Source organism: Echinops telfairi, unplaced genomic scaffold, assembly GCF_000313985.2.
Source record: "Echinops telfairi isolate 266 unplaced genomic scaffold, ASM31398v2 ScPeMD7_7427;HRSCAF=8465, whole genome shotgun sequence".
NCBI lineage: Eukaryota > Metazoa > Chordata > Mammalia > Afrosoricida > Tenrecidae > Echinops > Echinops telfairi.
This window is the reverse complement of record NW_022111327.1, coordinates 475309-494658: the sequence shown is the minus strand read 5'-3', so window position 1 is coordinate 494658 and position 19350 is coordinate 475309. Positions and strand designations below refer to the sequence as shown.

At 40.1% G+C, this 19350-nt stretch overlaps 1 non-coding gene across 1 annotated transcript; it reads right to left on the bottom strand.

Moving 5' to 3' along the window:
• Nucleotides 1–16693: 16693 nt before the first annotated feature.
• Nucleotides 16694–16876, bottom strand: LOC115872613. The gene has a single exon (XR_004047952.1). It is a non-coding gene; the product is annotated as a U2 spliceosomal RNA (small nuclear RNA).
• Between the last annotated feature and the right edge of the window lie 2474 nt (nucleotides 16877–19350).

Below are 19350 nucleotides of genomic sequence, written 5' to 3'. Positions count from 1 at the left end.
AGGGAAGGGAAAAATGAGGACCTAATGCCGGGGCCTTAAGTGGAGAGAAAATGTTTTGAGAATGATGAGGGCAATGAATGTACAAATGCACTTTACACAACTGATGTATGGATGGATTGTGATAAGAGTTGTATGAGCCCCTAATAAAACGATTAAAAAAAAGATGTACAGTCTTAGAGATCCTATGGGACGGTTCTGCTCTGTCTTCCAGGGTTGCTATGATTTGGAATTGATATGACTATAATGGGTTTGGTTTGCTTTTTTTGTTTTTCATCTGGCCTCAGTCTGTGTCTCTTTTAATAAATAAAGCAAATAAAAATCCAGGAGGTAATCATTTCTTTTCAAGCTTGTATGCTGGCTTCTATTACCAGGTAAAAGTGCTTCCCAGAAAGTGTACATTTGTCTCTGAGGACATAAGCCTCACCTTCAACAGAGGGGAATGGAGGTAGCAGCACTACGATGGCCTATCAGAAAGCCATTAAGGCAATGCGGTTTTAAATAATAAAAACTCCTCTTTGGACTGGATGAGTGTGCCACTACATGCCCATTACACACACTTTGGCATGTATGCACAATAAAGATTATACAGCCTGACATGTGGGTGTCCCTGGGTGTATTTGGGTGTCACTGTGCTAGCCAGCTTTTAGCAACGTTAGTCTATGAGACCAATAGGATACAGAAGACCTGATGGGAAGTCAATTATGGCTTTAGATTATTAAATACACGGAGGCCTTTCTTTCTCCTCTCAGTTTGCCTCTTCCTCCCCCCATTCCCTCCTTTTGTGTCATTCTCATCACTCATTCTTTAAAAAGTCGGTTTCCATGTCATTAATATGGACAGCCCTTTTGGTGAGGAATTGAAGGCACTTGCTAATATTCAAATTACTGAGCTTGGAAGGGCATGCTTTAGACCCAGTCAGGCTTTCAGATGCACGCAACCCTAATGGATAGCCTAACTGCAACCCCATGAGAGACCCAGAACCAGAGTAAACCAAATAAGGCAATCAACCTCAGAAATTCTGTGATATAATAAATGTTTGTTTTAAGCTGCTACACTTGGGGGGAGTCTTAAGGGTACCAATAGATAACTAACAAGAACAAAATCAACTGTTACGGAGTGAATTTTGACCTCACGTTTTTCATACTAGAGCTGCTCCATAGGTCTTTCAAGGCTGTGACTCTTTGGAAGTAAATCAACAGGCCTTTATTCTGAGATACTTTTGGAGGATTGCAATTGCCAGCCTTTAAGCTTGTGAGCACTGAACTGCATGCACCACCCATGGACTCCAGGGAAGCAATAAACCTCACTGCCATTGGTTGGTTCTGACTCATAACGACCCTTATGTTTGAGACATGCCCCTGGAGAAGGATACCATGTTTGGTAAAATGGAGGGGCAGCAAAAAAGAGGAAGACCCTCAACAAGATATATTGACACAATGGTTGTAACAATGAGCTCAAGCATGAGAACAATTGTGAGGATGACACCGGATCGGGCAATGTTTCGTTCTGTTGTGCACAGGGTTGCTATGGGTAAGAACTGCTTTGATGGCACAATATAGCATTTCAAAGGTTGTAATCCTTTGTGGGATAGGTAGGTTTATTGTGCCAACCTGGACACTAGAAACATATGGGATTAATCAGATCACAATTTGATTGGAGGACAAAGAGATAAATGGCTCAGCAAGACCCGCCTCTCTCTCTCTTGCTATCTGGTGGTCGGAATAGCTTGTGGCTGCTTTAACTAGTTCTTTGCCTCAACTTGTGAGCTTCACTTCCCATGGGACAAGTCAACCCATGGATCATGTGGCTAGAGCTTGAGGTTACCTCGAGACCCGCTTCACCACACTTGAGCTTAAGGCTGGTGGATCCTGTCATCCTGCATTGCTTGAGTTCAATATGCCATCCGTACCTGCTTCACTAAACTCCTGAGCTTCTGACTCTTGTTGACCCACCCTGCTGCCTGTGGGTGGACTCTGCCTGCATTACCCAAGGGAAGACTCAGCTGTCTGCTTCTTGGTCATAAGCAGCCCTCCTGAGTTGAAGGACTTCTAGTATATTAACTGATCCACAAAAGAGAGTTGAACTGAGACCTCTGTACTGCTGTGTGGACTAATTAGTTGCTATATTTCTTCATGCTATATAAACCTATCCATATGATTATATAATTATAAGTGTCCTGGTTTTGTTTCTCTGGAGAACCCTGCCTAACACACTTTGTGGGAAAAGATAGCTTCATCTTCCTCCTGAAGATTAGCTGGTGGGTATCAACTGCCAACCTCATGGTTAGCAGTCTAACGCTGAGCTGACAGCACTGCCAAGGCTCCTTAGAAAGAGCTGTCAAAATCCTACTGTAGAATATCTTTCTAAGGTGCTTGAAAGTCTTAAAGTAGTACTTAAAGACCTTGTACACACATACACATGCTTTTGTAATGTTTCTTTTAGAGTGGATTCAGTATCATCCATTCAGTCATCATTAGATTTTAATACTTTAATATAAAATAAATTATCCAAAATCTTTGTAACCTACAAAGTTCTATAAATAAGGCATGGAAAATATTATTTTTATTTTATTTTCATTGTTGTATTTTAAAAGTCTTTCTTGATTTAGCTCTTGATTATAAAAATAATGGCTATTATTGTAGAAGATTTGGAAAATATAATACTGATCCAGTGGTAATGACTTAATATTTTAACATATTGCCTCCAGGCATTTTTTCCTATGAATTTTTTCTTTTGAAATCATACTTAACATATAATTATGTATTTTTTTGTTTAGCAATATATTGTGTCCATAACTTTAAAATTATTTTCAAAAATATTTTAAATGATTGTAAACTATTCTGCTATATAACTACATCACAATTTATTTAATTGATCCTCCTTAGTTGTACATTTAGGTTTCGTTGATATTTCATTATTAGAAATAATCTCGGATCATCCTTGAGCATTCACTAGGGCAGCTCCCTAAAAGTGCAAATAGGAGGTGAAAGAGAGCAGCATAGTGGATGTCAGAAGAGACTCTGAAACTTGCTGTCAGTCATTGAGTAGCTAAGACAAATGGAAGAAATGATAAAGTCAAAGACATGAACAGAAATGGTCAAAGAGCAGCTTGAAAACATGAAGTGAAATATTATAATGAAATATTTAAAGGCTTAAAGTTAGAAGACCAAAAGGAAAAAACACACAGCATATCTTAAATTGAAAAACGCAATAAAACTAAAAAAATTCATGCCTTGAGTTGCGATCTTGAAAATTTCTATGAAAAAAATATTGAACGATACAGGAATCATCAAGATAGAAAGAATGCAAATAGTCACTCTACCAAAAGGAATTGGCCAACACTCAACCATGTCAAAATGAGCAAGAACTAATGGTACTAAAGGAAGAAGTTCAAACTGCACTGAAAGCATTAGCCAAAACCAAGGCCCAAGGAACTGGAAATGTGTCAGTAGTCTGATGAAGCCCTGAAAGCACTTACTCATCCATGCCTGCAAATTTGGACGACAGCTCCTTGACCAACTGACTGGAAGTGATTCCTATTTGTACCCATTCCAAAGAAAGGATGCCCAACAGAATTCCCAAATTATAGAACCATATCATTGATATCACAGGCAAGTAATATTTTTCTAAATATAATCCAACAATGGTTGCAGCAGGACATTGACTGACAGGGAGCTGCCGCCAGAGGTTCTGGCTTGATTCAGAAGAGAATAACAGAAATATGTTTACTTGTGTTTTATTGACTATGCAAAGGCATTTATTGTGTGGATCCTAACAAACTATGCACATTCGAGAATAATGCGAACTCCAGAGCACTTCATTGTGCTCATGTGAAATTTGCACATGGCTAAAGGGGCAGTTGTGTGAACAAGGGAACAAGGTTTAAAATCAAGAAAGATGTGAGTCAGGGTTTTATCTTCTCCTCATACTTAGTCAATGTGTTGAGCAAATAATCATAGAAACTAGCTTATATGAAGAAGAATGTGGCATTAGGATTAGAGGAAGGTTTATTAACAACTTTCACTGTGCAGATGACACACCTGTGCCTAATGAAAGTAAGGAAGAGCTGAATCACTTTTTGATGAAGATCGAGGACTGTAGCCGTCAGTATGGATGTGAAGAAGACCAAACTTTTTACAACTGGATCAATAGGTAACATCATGATACATGGAGAAAGGGTTGAAGTTTTCCAGGAGTTTTGGCTTGCTTGGATCCACAATCAATGCTCTGGAAGCAGCAGTCAAGAGATCAAATGACACATTGGATTGGGTAAATCTTCAGCCCATGACCTCTTTGGAGTATTGAAAAACAAGGATGTTACTTTGAGGAATAAGGTGCATCTGACCCAACCATGATACCTTCAGTCACTTCATATGCGTGTGAAAGTGGGACACTGAACAAGGAGGACTAGAAGAAGTGATGTGTTTGAATTGTGGTGCTGGAGAAGAAAACTGAAAGTACCATGGACTGTTAAAAAGGACAAACAAATCTGTCTTGGAAGAAACACAGCCACAGTGCTTAGAAGCAACAATGATGGCAAGATAGTTTCTTACTTAGGTTGGACATATTGTAAGGAGAGATCAGTCTCTGGAGAATGATATCATGCTTGGCAATGTAGAGGGGATGTTTACTTGTTTTTTATTGTTTACTTACATTTTACTTTGTATTTGAATTTTATTGACTATGCAAAGGCATTCAATTGTGTGGATCATAACAAACTATGAATAACCTTGAAAAGAATGGGAATCCAGAAAACTTCATGGATCAAAGGGCAGTGGTGTGAACACAGCAAGGGAATACTGTATGATTTAAAATCAGGAAAACTGTGCATCAGCATTGTATTGTCTCATTATCTTTGTTCAAGCTGTATACTGAGCAAATAACCAGAGACACTGCATTATATGAAGAGAAGTGTGGCATCAAAATTGGAGGAAGGCTCATTAACAATCTGCGATGTACAGATGACACAACCTTGCTTGCTGAAACTGAGAAGGAACTGAAGCACTTTCTAATGACGATCAAGGACTGAATCCTTCAGTATGGATTATGAATCAATTTACAGAAGACCCAAGTCCTTGTACATGGGCCAATAGTAAATTATAATAAATGGAGGAAAGGTTAAGTTACCAAGGAGTTTGCCTTACTTGGATTCACAATCAATGCTCATGGAAGCAGGCAAGAGATCAAAAGATGAGTTACATTAGGTAAATCTGAAGCACAAGACCTCATAAGAGTATTGAAAAGCAAGGATGTTATTTTGAGGACTAAGGTGCACCTGTCCTAAATAGTAGTATTTTCCATTGACTCATATGCATGTGAAAGTTGTACATATTATTACAATTGTGGTGCTTGAGATGAATTTTGAAAATACCACGGGTAAGTAAGACCAGACTGTTCCTTAGAGGCAAGGATAGCAAGAGTTTTGCTTCCACAGTTTGTGCCTATTGTTAGGAGAGAGTATTCCCTGGAGAAAAACATTATGCTTGGTAAAGTGGAGGGACATGGGAAAAGAGGAAGGCCCTTGAGGAGATGGACTGACAGAGTGGCTGCAACAATAGGCTCAAGCAAAAGAACAATTGTGACGATGATGCATAACCAGGAAATGTTTCATTCTGTTGTGCATTGGGTTGATATGGGTAGTAACAGACTTGTTGGTACCTAAGAGCAACAACCACAAAGTAGAGGGGCAGTGAAAGAAAGAAATTCCCTCAATGAGATGGGCTGACACACTGGCTGCAACAATGGGTTCAGACATAAGAACAATTGTGAGGATGGTGCAGGACTAGGCAATGTTTCATTCTTTTATCAATAGGGTTACCATGGGTCAGAATCAACTAGATTCCACCTAACAATAACAACAAAGGCAATGCTCCTTAAAAGCAAGAATGGTGAGACTTCACCTCTCTTAATTTGGGTATATGATCAAGAGGGATGTGTTCATCTGGTAGACTAGAGAAACAAATCCACAGAAACTCATATGTATATAAGAGAGTTTTATATAAAGGGTGAGTGTACATTAAGAAATTATCCAAACACAGTGCTATCCAAGCCCACAAGTCCAACATTAGCCCATATGTCCGACACCGATCTATAAGTCCTCCTCAATCTCACAAAACACACACAATAACGCCGACCACAGGAGGAAAGCCGAATCAGTGTGCGTGTAAGCATCTCAGCACTGCTCCAACACCCAGAGCTGCATCAAGGTAGGTCCATGTGGCTTCTCCTCAGGGATGTCTTGCAGGAAGTGAGCTTTGCTAGCTGAAGCAGGGAACTGGCTAAGGCAGCTGCAACCCTGGTCCATCCATCAGAGAGCAAGAGACCTGAGAACTAGAAAGGCGAGGCTCACTGATCCTTTCATCTCTCATCCCTTTAATTAATTCCATATGTGTTCATCAGCCAGGTTGGCACAATAAACCTTAATTATCTCAAGGGACCAGTCTTTCACAAAGGGCTTCAAACTTGGTAAAATAGAGGGTCAGTGACAAAAAGGAATGCCGGCAATTGCATGAATTAACACAGTGGCTGAAACAATGGGCTCAAACACAGCACTGATGGTATGGACGGGAAAGGCAGGGATGCATTTTGTTCTATAGCATATGAGGTCACTGTAAGTCGGAAATGAATAAACAACAACCAGCATCAACAATAAAGATGAGGACATAAAAAGTCATTTGCCCCGAAGAAGAATTTTGTCACATGGTAAGTATCCATCTTCCATTAACATAGATAGAAATAAGACGCAGTTAGGTGCTTCCCCATCATGTCTTTCCAGAGATGTAGTCATTTTATTCTTGTGCAGTCCTACTGGGGAAGCCCTGTGTATGTTCTTGTGAGATGCCATTTGAAGTAACTGGCTGTAACTGAGTTGATTCCATGTTATAGTATATATAGTCTAGTATAGTATATATTACATCTTATAGGACATATAATAGCATCCCTATATAGGATTTCCAAGTCTGTAAATCTTTATAGAATCAGACAATCTCATCTTTCTCTTACAGAGTGCATATTTGATTTTCTTCACCCTTTGTCCCTCTGGGCAGGGAAAGACCAATAGTTACCCCTTGAGTGGCTGCTCAAGAAGTTTTAAGACCCCTCACTGTGCATCAGATATTGACATAAATATTTATGCTTCCAAATATCCAAAATTACCAGTGCTCATTATTTGCTGCACAGAAGTATACGTAGAAAGTAGAGAACAAGGAAGCTATTGAAGGTATTGAGAGGACGTTGCTAGGTGGTTGTTTGTATTCTCTCACCAGCTAGGTGACTCTCTCCCACACCCAGCCTTGAGTGAGATCTTCAGTTTCATGTCTCAGAAAAATGATAAAAGTTCTCTATATGCATGAATGTGGAGTATCATTCTTGAAGAATTATTATAACAAATAATAAAATCATACATATTGGGAATCTACTGTATACAAATCACAGATGATTAGAAAAGGAAGTGAGTATTAATGGTCACCTCATACAATGCCAACAATTTACAGTAAAAAACAATTGAAGCCATGGAAAGAGTAAATAGATGCTTCCCCCAGTCACACAAAATGACAGTCCTTGGATGATAACTCAGATCTCTTGCTTCCTAAGCCAGTGACTTTTCCACTCTTCTCACTATCTCCGATACATGACAACCTACGTATGAATGGCTTTGTTTCCTTTTTCTTTGGTATGGGTCCACACAGTTCTTTGAGAGGTGGAAATAGCATATTATAATGAGCTGAGGAAAAGGTCTAAATTTCACTGAAACATGAGGAAAGCTACTTAAGATTATATAATTATATCTCAGAAAGAACATTTACATGCTGAATCCCTATCCACAATTCCCTAAAATTATCCGTCGTCACAAAGCACTGTGCTATCCATATAAAAATTGCATTTATAATTCCTGCTCCCAGAGATATGAATTCACAGAGGCAACTTTCCTTGTCTCCAATAACTTTTGATGTAACTAGCTATCACTAAGCTTACAGCACAGGGTCCTGGTCAGCAGTGCAGCCCGTTCATGTATTTTAGTAGTACTAACTGAACGTAGAAGGGATAATTCAAACTTGTATTTTGTCATCTTAAGCCTTGGGCTCTTACCAACTGACCAAACAAGTTCATCCTTGTGCTCTCTAGAAGCAGCAGGAATCAGAGGCTCTCAATCATCCCCCAGGAGCCAAACATCTGTTTTAACCACTTCAGCCTATCCATCTTTAGTCTAAGGACTTTGAGACATGAGAAACATCATCACAGTGGAATTTGCCTTGATCCCAAACTCCCTTTGGTAGAAAAGCTCCTAGCCATCCTGTACAGTCCAGCTTCCAGACTGCAAATTCAAAAACCTCAGTGCCGGACCTCAAGGCCACCTAAGCCCAGCTACTCCATGAAGGCCTTGAGGGGAGCATTTATCATGCATAACGCACCAGGGGGCCTTGAATTACAGCATGCATTGTTGAGAAGGATTTATTTATAAAAACAGCAAAGCTTCCTGTAACCTGTATTCTGTTCATTTTTGTTATCATCTACATCTAGAAATGGAATCTTTTCTTCCCTTGGTGGGAGGTGGGGGGAGAGAAAGGGCCTAGTGAATGCACCTGCCAGAATCCCACCATTATGCAGAATGCTGACAAAGCCAACTGTGGTGCATACCCAAGTGGATTTTGTCAGGTTTTCCAGTTGTCAGTGGCTTAGTGAAATCATTAGTGAATTCCCTCCAGACCCCAGAATGCATATCATCTAGACCTGCTGATTGGTATATATTTCAGGTCTATTCCCTTGCCTGCATTTTTGTCAATAGTTATTGCTCAGATGTTTATTACTGTCCAAATGTTTCTACTCAGTTCCCATTCCTTTGTAAAGATACACACATATACATATGTAATATATGTATACATGCACACTGTACATATATAACACATATGTTTGGGTGTTGTAATTGTATCTGTTTATGTATCTGGAGTGTTTTGGACCATTTTCCCAAAAGATTTTATTTAAAAATCTTCTCCTCCAAGCAAAAAGACCCTAGATAAGACCTTCACAATTAAGAAATTTGTTCCACATCTTGATGCCCGTAGTTTCCTGTTCAGATCAACTCTCCCTTTACTCTTCAAGTTGCCTCAAGGCTTAACAAGAATGTAACTTAGGGGTTGAAGATGCTTTAGGGTAGTGGTTCTCAAACTTTAGCTTTCATTAGAAGCCCCTGGGGGGCTTGTTAAAACACTGATTGCTGAGCCTATCTCCAGTTTCTGATTCTGTAGGGGCGGAGGAGGAGAGGGAGGACTTGAGCTAAGAGTTCGCATTTCTAACAAGCTCTCTGGTGGTGCTGCTGCTCCTGCTGCTGCTGTTGCTGGATCAGGGACCTTGCTTTGAAAACCACTGCTTTGGGGGCTGCAGTGAAGCATTTCGGAAGCTTGTTAATGCAAACCTGTCTGACTCTGACTCTGAAGTTCAAAGAGTCCTGGGGTATAGATCAAGAGAGAAAAATAAGATTCACTTGCATGTGTCCAATTGAGGAAAAGAACTGTTCTCTCTCATGCCACACTCATCTCCTGCAACAATGAAAGCTTGCAAAGGATGAAGTAGCCTGCACTTGTAGTGAGAGAGGGGGACGAGAACACACCATATAATAGCATGCATTTGTTAGCATACATATGTTTATATGTGCATCAACATATACATGTTTGCTGGACACTGATCTTTAAGATGATGATAGATAAGAAGCAATCTTGATCAGTTCACCTCTGCTCTGTTGTTGTTATTGTCAACAACAACATCAAAAGCCAAACTCACTGCTATTGAGTCAATATGGATTCATAGGGACCCTATGTAGGACAGAGACTAACTGCTTCTTACAGTTTCTGACACTGTTAACCTTTTTAGAAGTCCTTCTCCTGGAAAGATGTTGGTGGGTTTAAAACACTGTCCTTGCAGTTAGCAGACCAATGCTTGACCCACAGGTCCAACTGGGATCCTATTGCTATTAAGTGCCATTGAGTTGGTTCCAATGCATAGCAACCATTAGTAGTACAGCAGTGTACCTTAGAAGAAAACATAGCACGGCCCTGCTCCATCCTCACAATCATCATATTTGAGCCCATTGTTGAAGCCGTTGTATCAATACTTGAAGGTCTTCCTCTTTTTCGCTGACTCTCTACCTTAATAAGCATAATGCTGTTCTTCAGGGTCTGATTTCTCCTGATAAAATATTGAAAGTATGTGCCTGTACTTCTTCCAAGACAAATTTGTTCCTTCTAACTTATACCCTCCTAAAAAACTCACTACCATCGAGTTGATTCCAACTCATAATGACTTGGTAGGAATGGACAGAACTGCTCATGTGGGTTTCTGGGACTGTAGGTCTTTAAGGGAGCAGAAAGCCTTCTCTTTCTCCCACAGAACAGCTGGTGGTTTTGAAACCAGTGCTCCTCTGACCTCTAACCTATACAAGCTTAATAGTATGACAATCAAATTTTAGTGTGAACATTCTGATTGAATCTCTTTACACTGGCTCAAGAATTTTTGCTTTAGCAATTTCATCCAGGTGGTTCTAGTGCAGGTGGTACAAAGACGAGACTTTGTCTACTGGACAAATACAAAACACACAGGCAAGAGATCATAACAATGCTTATGAATATCTAGAGACATGTGCCACTTCACATAGTTCAGATAGCATACTCAGGGTTATCAATTTAATGGAGGGATCAGAGGAACATTTATTCCAGAAAATTGAATTTCATATTTTTGAAAACTTGTCAAGTAAACAGAATTCCTGACTGACAAAGATAATGAGATGAATTGCTCGCCAAAAAGCTGGGAAATGAAATCCACCCAGATACCTTGGAAAATAGGCCTAGAGATCTGGACAAGATGAAAGGTCAAGGTCACAATCATAAAAACTCTATGGAGCACAGTTCTACACTGACACACACAGAGTCACCATGAATTGTGATGAACTAGACAGCAACTGGTTTGGTTATTTGTTCATTTATTAGTTATTGTTGTTCTTTTCTATTCAACCTAGTAAACATGAATTTGGAACTGAAAAAAAAATCTTAGTTATGCAATGCTCAATGTATTAAGATTCTTCAAAGTACTTGTATCAACTAAGTACATCTCAATAGCACCTTCATGAACTAACTTCACCCTCATTTGACATGTGAGTAATTAGAAACCGAGATATTGTCTTCCCCTTATTTGCACAGAAAGTTAAAATTACCGAGTGGAGATTTGAAGTCAGGCCTCAGGCTTTAGTTCAGAGATCCTTCAGTAATGACAGGTTGAAGTCACAGAAAGACATAGGTGAAAAAATACCAGGTTGGCATCATTTTGGGTGCTATAATGTGTTTTCATGCTGGAACCTCATAAAACATGATGCTAGTTAACAGGAACCAGAACAAACAAGCAGACTGCCTCCTCCACTTAGGGGTATTTTGCCTTCTGAGCCAGCCTTCAAAATCTCCCAAGACGGCAGTCATAAAAGGGGGAGAGTGAGAGAGGAAGAGACACCACCCAGGCTCATTCTTCTCATTACTCTTTGCATCATCGTTTCAGGAACACACCACAAGAGCCTGCTCTGCTACAGGATTTTTTCAAAAGTTATTTTGAGAAAATTTGCATAATCTAGTTTTTCTTCACCATCTGCAAATGGCGTTTACCTGAAGCAGATGTCCCTAATGATTAGACACCCTCGTGTATCTGCCATGGCCCCATCTGTCTATACAGTGAACAACTTTTGCTAAGTGAAAAATCAGGGCGGAGACACCAACCAATCAGGGCCACGTTGAGAGTCATGGCACAGCTGCTCTGTTCTTAGGTGGGAGCGTGCAGTGCTGGCTACATTCAAAGACCATGACACAGAGAGCAGGGCTCTAACGGTACGCACTAACCACAGGAATCAGTGGGTCCGAAGGCACTGATCAGAATTCCCCCAACCCGAACTAAAGCCAGTGCTATGGAATCATAGCTCTCCTAGATACGGCCGAGTAGAACTGCCCTGTCTAGTTTCCGAAGACTGTAGATCTTCACAAGAACAGACAGCCTTATCGTTCTCTCTTGGAGAAGCTGTGGGGATTCTGACTTTGTGCTGAGCAGCTCAACGCACAATTGACTCCACCCCAAGGCTCCTTTTGACCAGAATGATGTTGTTGTTGGATGTCATCAAGTCAGTTCCACCTCAGCGACGCCATGTACAATAGAAGGAAACCCTGTTTGGTCGTGCACCTTTCTCACACTGGTTCCTATACTGGAGCTGACCAAATATCAGTCAGAGCCTCTGCAGAAGTAACTGAATCCTTCCTCGAGTACTCACCAAGGCCATGTTCACCTGCCCTCTGGATCCCTAAACTTCACTGAACAAGGGAAAAAAAACCCTCGTCTCTCCTTTCCCATCTTATTATTGGGGAAGGCACACATTTCGGAGTGAATTTTTAATTGATTTGCTTTTTGCGTGAAGTATTAGCATTCCAACTCATCAGAATATTTGTTGTTCAGTAGCATATGGGTGGGGTGGGGGAGCTATAAATAAATAGAGCTGTGAGAGTACAGCCCACTATCAGCATGAATTGCGAGCCATCCCATTATAAAAGCACACTCTGGAGTTTGCCTTATTACCTTCTGCATTCAGTAGTTGGCCTCTGCCCAAGGTTAGACTAGAATACCTTAGGTACTTGACATTACACCTTCCATCTCTTTCAAATCCCACCCCCCCCACCCACTTTGCTGCAGGGTGCAGAATCAATGAGCTTTGCTTCCTGGGAACCAGAGACAATTTTAAAGAAAATACGGGTTCTGGATGCAAGCAAAAACAAACACAGACACTATTTTTCATCTCTTGCAAAATAGGGCTCAGTATCAAGGGCAGAAGTGAAACACTAGGTAAGTAACAGTTTCATCAGAGCCCATTCTTTTAAAAACAACTGTTCCTTCACCTGACAAGATACAGTTAATGAAACCCATCAAAACCATATTGTTTTCTCCTTTCCTGACATGTTAAATCTCTCTCATGGGTAAATAGTTTTTTGCAAACAACATCAAACATTGCTTCCACCTGCACCCTCTCCCTCCATGGCTTTCATTGGAAGAGGCTTTGTGCAACTATCCTGCCTGGGATTCAGATGGTCCACAGCCTCTAGTTTGCTTTGATGTTTTAGCCACAATCACAGCAGTCTTTCTAATTGTTGTTGGTACCAAGACCCAGGGTAGGTGTTGTGGAAGGACAGGCGTATAACTGTGCTCTGGGTCCATCTGGGAAGGTGTCCGTTTAACTGGCTGGATTATGAGATAAAGCCACCCTGCACTGCCTCTCTTCTTCTTTCTACTTTCTATTTGCCTTTCCTACCGTATTGGCAGATGTGAGCTTTAGAAACACATGAGAAAATATTTATTTTCTGTTTTCTTCCTACTCACTAAAGTCCCACACGCAAACTGGCCTGTGTGCAACTTCTTGAAGCTGAATTGGGGTTTACATACAGACATCAGACCTTGAGATACTAACCTGGATACAGAATCTAGCTCAGGTGGCCAATGGGTGTTTCCTTTTTGTAAACAGAGAGGATACAAGGCTATCATTGACTATTTATCGTGCCAAGCACATCACAGGCTCTATGCCATTTCATTCTATGATGATCTCTATTTTCCAATTATGGAAAGGCATTAAGTAGTTAAATAACTTGTCCAACATCATATAGCCAGTAAGTATCGAAATTGAGAGATTAGTATTTATTATAGAAGGAGAAGAAGTGAAAAGATAAACTTTTCACAGTGACAATATTTAATTTCTGATATTTAATGTAGGATCATGAAATAATGCAAAAGTCTCATAAATTACATTATTATCTTAAGACCTCCTAAGTGGCTCTATTTTTTTCTATTCCTCACGTGTGTGTGTGTGTGTGTGTAACATGGAATTTATTTCTTCTTTTAATGCAATTTTTCTATGAACTCTTTGAAGGCTCCACCTACATTTATTTAGGATCCCTGATGGCACAATGACAAAAGCACTGCGAACCAAACGGACAGTTGTTTGAAATGTCCTGCCCATTTGCTCAGTTGGAAAAAGATGTAGCAGTTGGCTTGGCTTCCTTAAAGATTTACAATCTTACAAACACTATGTGGTAATTGTCCTGTACGGTTTCTATGAGTTGAAATCAACATTTCCGCTGTGAACTTGGTTTAATGGGCTATATTCATATTTATATGTTGTTCAAAAAACAAACTTACTGCCATCAAGTCCATTTTGACTCATAGTGACCTTACAGGACAAAGCCCCTGTGATTTGCAAGATTGTAAGTCATTTACCGAAAAAGAAAGCCTCACCTTTCTCCTAGTGGTGGTTTTGGAACTGCTTTCCTTGCACTAACCCTTAACTCACCATGCCACATGGATGTTTTATATTCTGTTAGTCCATGTTAAAATGCATGGTAGGCCCTCCTTTAGCAGCACAAGGACTAAGTTATAAAGATTCTTTATATAGAGTAGTCAGGAAAAATAAGGTTTCTCCCTGTGACAGCTAGGCAAATTCTATAGTAGAAGCAAAATATGATCTATAAAAAGTAAAAGAACTTTCCAGCCTTGTAGAATTGGATGATGAAGAAGGGTGAGAGATAAGTAGAAAAGAGAAGTGATGTAACAGGTACCCTGAAGCCTACAAGGAGAATCCCAGCAAGATAAGTGAAGATAACTGTTCCCCACTTGAAACTATAAGAAGACTCTGACTTGAAAATGAAAGAGCCTGACTCACAGATTTCCCTATAACTTCCAGTCTAGAGTCTACTGCATCAAGTCAACTTCATCAAGCAGAGAGTCTCCTGAAGCTTAACGTTTCCCAACTGCCTAGTTCTCTTGAGGAATCCCACTGAAGCCAAAGCAATTGAATCTGTCACGAAGACCACTATGGTAAGATGACATGGTTACAGAGATTGGCCAGTAGGCTAGATGGAAAGCATAAGGGAGATCCAGGAATTTATAAGCAATGGGAAATGAAAGGCAGCAGAATCAATGGGGCACGTTGCCAGGCTCTGGTTAAATCAAGTAAAGACCAAAACATAACTGATGAAACTTTAAACTTCAGCTGTAAATGCCAATAGAGCAAACAGCAAATAGATGACAAAGAACACCAGTTAGCCATGAGATGAAATAGAGAATAATATGAAGGCTACATGGATCTAAGGACACCCCCTCCCCCAATCTTGTCTACTACAAGAAGTTCATTCCATAAGCCTTTTCTCTCTCTCTCTTATATGTGTGTGTGGGTGTGTGTGTGTGTACTTGTAGTCTATTTGACATTTATTTCTGAAAAATTCCTGCGGTTTTATCCCTTTGTTATCTTCCAGGAATCTTAATAGTTTTAGCTATAACATTTAGCTCTTCAACTCATTTTGTTACTTTTTTGCTTTTTAAAATTTTATTAGCATTGCATTCACATGTCATAAAATTCAATAATTAAATCACATCAAGAAGAGTTCTACAATTGTCACCATGTTCAATTCTAGAACATTTTCTTATTCCTTCTAGTCATTGTTATTCATAAGCCATTCCTCATATACTCAGGCAGCATATTATAGAGAGAAAGGAAAGCTTATCAAGAGAATATTTTATTAAAGAGAAACGGATTACTATCTAATGAGAATGTTTACATCAGAGGTCAGAAAACTACCAACCTAAAAAACAAAACAAAACCTGCTGCCGCCTCCATTCAATTCCAACTCATGTTGCTGTTTTTATTTTTTTTTAAATCATTTTATTAGGGGCTCATACAACTCTTACCACAATCCATGCAAACATCAATTGTGTAAAGCATATTTGTATATTCATTGCCCTCATCATTCTCAAAACATTTCCTCTCCACTTAAGCCCCTGGCATCAGCTCCTCGTTTTTTCCCCTCCCTCCCCGCTCCCCTCTTCCTCATGAGCCCTTGATAATTTATAAATAATTATTTTGTCATATCTTGCCCTGTCCGGTGTCTCCCTTAACCCACTTTTCTGTTGTCTGTCCCCCAGGGAGGAGGTCACATGTCGATCCTTGTAATCGGTTCCCCTTTTCTTTTCACTTGCTGTTGAGTCAGTCCTGTTACATCAGAAAGAAATACTATTGGTTCTAACTGATATCTACCCTTTACAGGGTTTCCCAGGCTATAATTCTTTACTAGAGCAGAATTGCCAAGGCCAAATTGGCCATCTGCTTTTGTAAATAAAGTTTTATTGGAATCCATTCACTCTCATTTATTTACATATTGTATAAGACTGTTTTTCACTGCAACAGAATTGAGTAGGTACTTGTAGCAGAGACGGAGATCTTCTCCAAACCATTAATAATCGTGTTTTAGGCTTATAAAGTGCTTTCATATCAATTGATTATATTTAATCTTTACAGATTTTCTTTTATGAAGGGGTTTGTGAAAAAGGTGCTATCAGCCCCATTTTATAGACAAGGGTATAGTTAAATCCCCATGAAGTTTAAGTGCATGCATTTAGTAAATAAGAAAGACAAGGACATTGAGCTTAGGTGTTATAATTATATGTCAATTATATTTCCCACCCTGCCATAGCCAAACCCACTGGAAGCCTCCATTTAAACTTAGTCAAAGAATCAATATAGGCCTACAAGTAAAAATTGGTTATATAATTGTCAAGGTAGATTTTTCAACTCTGAATGTCTTCCAAATAATTTGCTGTCTTATTTATTTGACATCATGACTAAAAATTCATAGAAAACTTCTGACACAAAGGATGGAAATTCAGAACAGAATTTCAAGTTTTCATGGCTTTAGAAGTTCTGGAGTCCAAGAAAGTGGATGAACCTCTGAAACTATTGCACTGAAATAGACCTCATATATTAAACTGATAAGAACAGATACTACAATTGATCTTAGCCAAAAGGCCAAGAAGCGATAAACCTCATATATTAACCCAAAAGTTTCTCCTGAAAATTTCTTATACCTGAATGACAGTTTAACTTAGTAATAAGAATGGTCAACCCAAAGGATTTATTACTAAAATCTACAATACCCTCCTAGCCTGCAAAAAGAGGAAAATAGTTAACCCCCTGAGGATGTGGGCAAAAGACCCAAACTAAATAAACATATGAAAAAATATTCCTGATCATTAGACATCAGAGAAATGCAAATCAAAACCACTATGTGATACCACGTAACACCCTTGAAGATAGCCCAAATCAGAAAATCAGAGAGCAACAAGTGTTGAAGAGGATGTGGTGAGATAGGAACTCTCCTCCAGAGTTGGTGGTCATGTAGATATGCACAGTCACTGTGGAAAGCCATCTGGTGATATTTAAAGCAAATGGAAATTGTGTTACCTTAAGACCCAGCAATCCCGCTACTGGGCATATACCCAGAAGAGGTAAGAAATGGATCAACACCAGACATCTGCGCTCAATGTTATTTGTGGCACAATTCACAATGCCAAAGAATTGGAAACAACCTAAATTTCCATCGATAAACAAGTGGATTAGAAAACTCTGGCAAGATCCAATCTAGGTATACATAGGGCAGCCAACTAAAAAGGTGGGGGAAAGAAAGAAAAAAGGCATGGATAACAGGGAAACAGGGCAATATCCCACCAAAGGGGAGGGTATTGTTTATATCTCCACAGGAGAGGATGAGTGGGACCAGATTTCAACCCTGTGTGCCAAGACATGAATGCAATGTACCATGGGTAGGGAACCTATATGAAGTGGGGAACCTATAGAGAGGTAGGGAACCTATAGATGAGCCTGAAGTGGGGAACCTATAGAGAGTAGGGAAGTAGGAAACCTATAGAGTATGAAGTCAGGAACCTATAGAGAGGCCTGGGGGCGGGGTCAACCTCAATCCCAGCTACATGGATTCCCTTTCCCTGCCCAGAAGAATGCAGAATGCACTGCAGAGGACAGCACTGAAGCTACAGGACAAGAGAGGGGCACATCTGATCAGAGCACACAGGAACAAAAGAAGAGGGAAAGAGAGTGAGTGGAACATACCCTGGTGCACCAAGCTCCAAGGATGATATTCCTGCTCAGAGCAGCCAATACAAAGAGGACCATAGGGCTGGCCCCACGATGAGACATGACATCCCTCACTGACCCAAAGCTCTACAGGGGACCACACAAGAGACAAAGTGTGGGAATTGTGCCCAGAGCCCCCCACACTGGGCCGAAACATTAAGGTTGTGCAATACAACAGCAAGGGGAGCAAAGCAATGAAGTCCCCAAGGAATACCAAAAATAGACGTTGGTGCCAGGGCATGCACCTCATCAGACTTGACCAGAAAACACTCTTAAAGGTCAAAATACAGAACTGGAACTATTTATAGGCTTTTCTTTTTGTTGTGGTTGTTGGTTTGCTTTTGGTCTTCCTTTGTTGTTTTGTCTTCCTTTGTTTTGTTTTTGTGTTTATTATTGTTTTTGCGTGTCTATCTAGAGAAGATAGGCAGGGTAAACAATCCGGAGGAGAAAACAACTGGACTAATAGTTCCAGGGGGACACAGGAAAGGGGGAGACAGGGGAAAGGAAAGGGGGGGTGCCAACAAACCCAGGGGCAAGGGAACAGCAAGTGATCTAAACTTGATTGCGTGGAGGGCACAGGATGCCTGGTGGGGCTTGATCAAGTGCAATGTAGCCAAAAGGAATTACTGAAACCAGAATGAAGGCTAAACATGATAGTGGGACAAAAGGAAAGCAAAAGGAAATAGAGGAAAGATCTAGGAGGCAAAAGGCATTGATAGAGGTCTAAATACAGGCATGCACATATGTAAATATATTTATATATAAAATGATAGGGAAATAGATCTATGTACATATGTTAAGTATTAAGGTAGGAGACAGACATTGGGCCTATACTCAAGTACTCCCTCAATGCAAGAACACTTTGTTCTAATAACCCAGCATTCTGTGATGTTCACATTCCCTGACAAGATCACTGAAGGTAAAATGGGTACATAAGCAAATGTGGTGAAAAAAGCTGATGGTGCCTGGCTATCAAAAGGTATAACATCTGGAGTCTTAAAGGCATGAAGATAAACAAGTGGCCATCTAGCTGAGAATCAACAAAGCCCACATGGAAGAAGCACACGAGCCTGTGTGATCATGAGGTGTCGAAGGAATCAGGTATCAGGCATCAAAGACCCAGAACAAAAAAAAAATTTTTAATTAATGTGAATGAGGGGAGGACTGAGTGGAGAACCAAAGCCCATTATAGACAATTGGACATCCCCTCACAGAAGGGTCACAAGGAAGAGGTGAGCCAGTCAGGGTACAGTATAGCACCAATGAAACACACAACTTTCCTCTAGTTCTTTAACACTTCCTCCCCCTCATTATCATGACCCCAATTCTACCTTAAAAATCCAGCTAGACCAGAGCATATACAA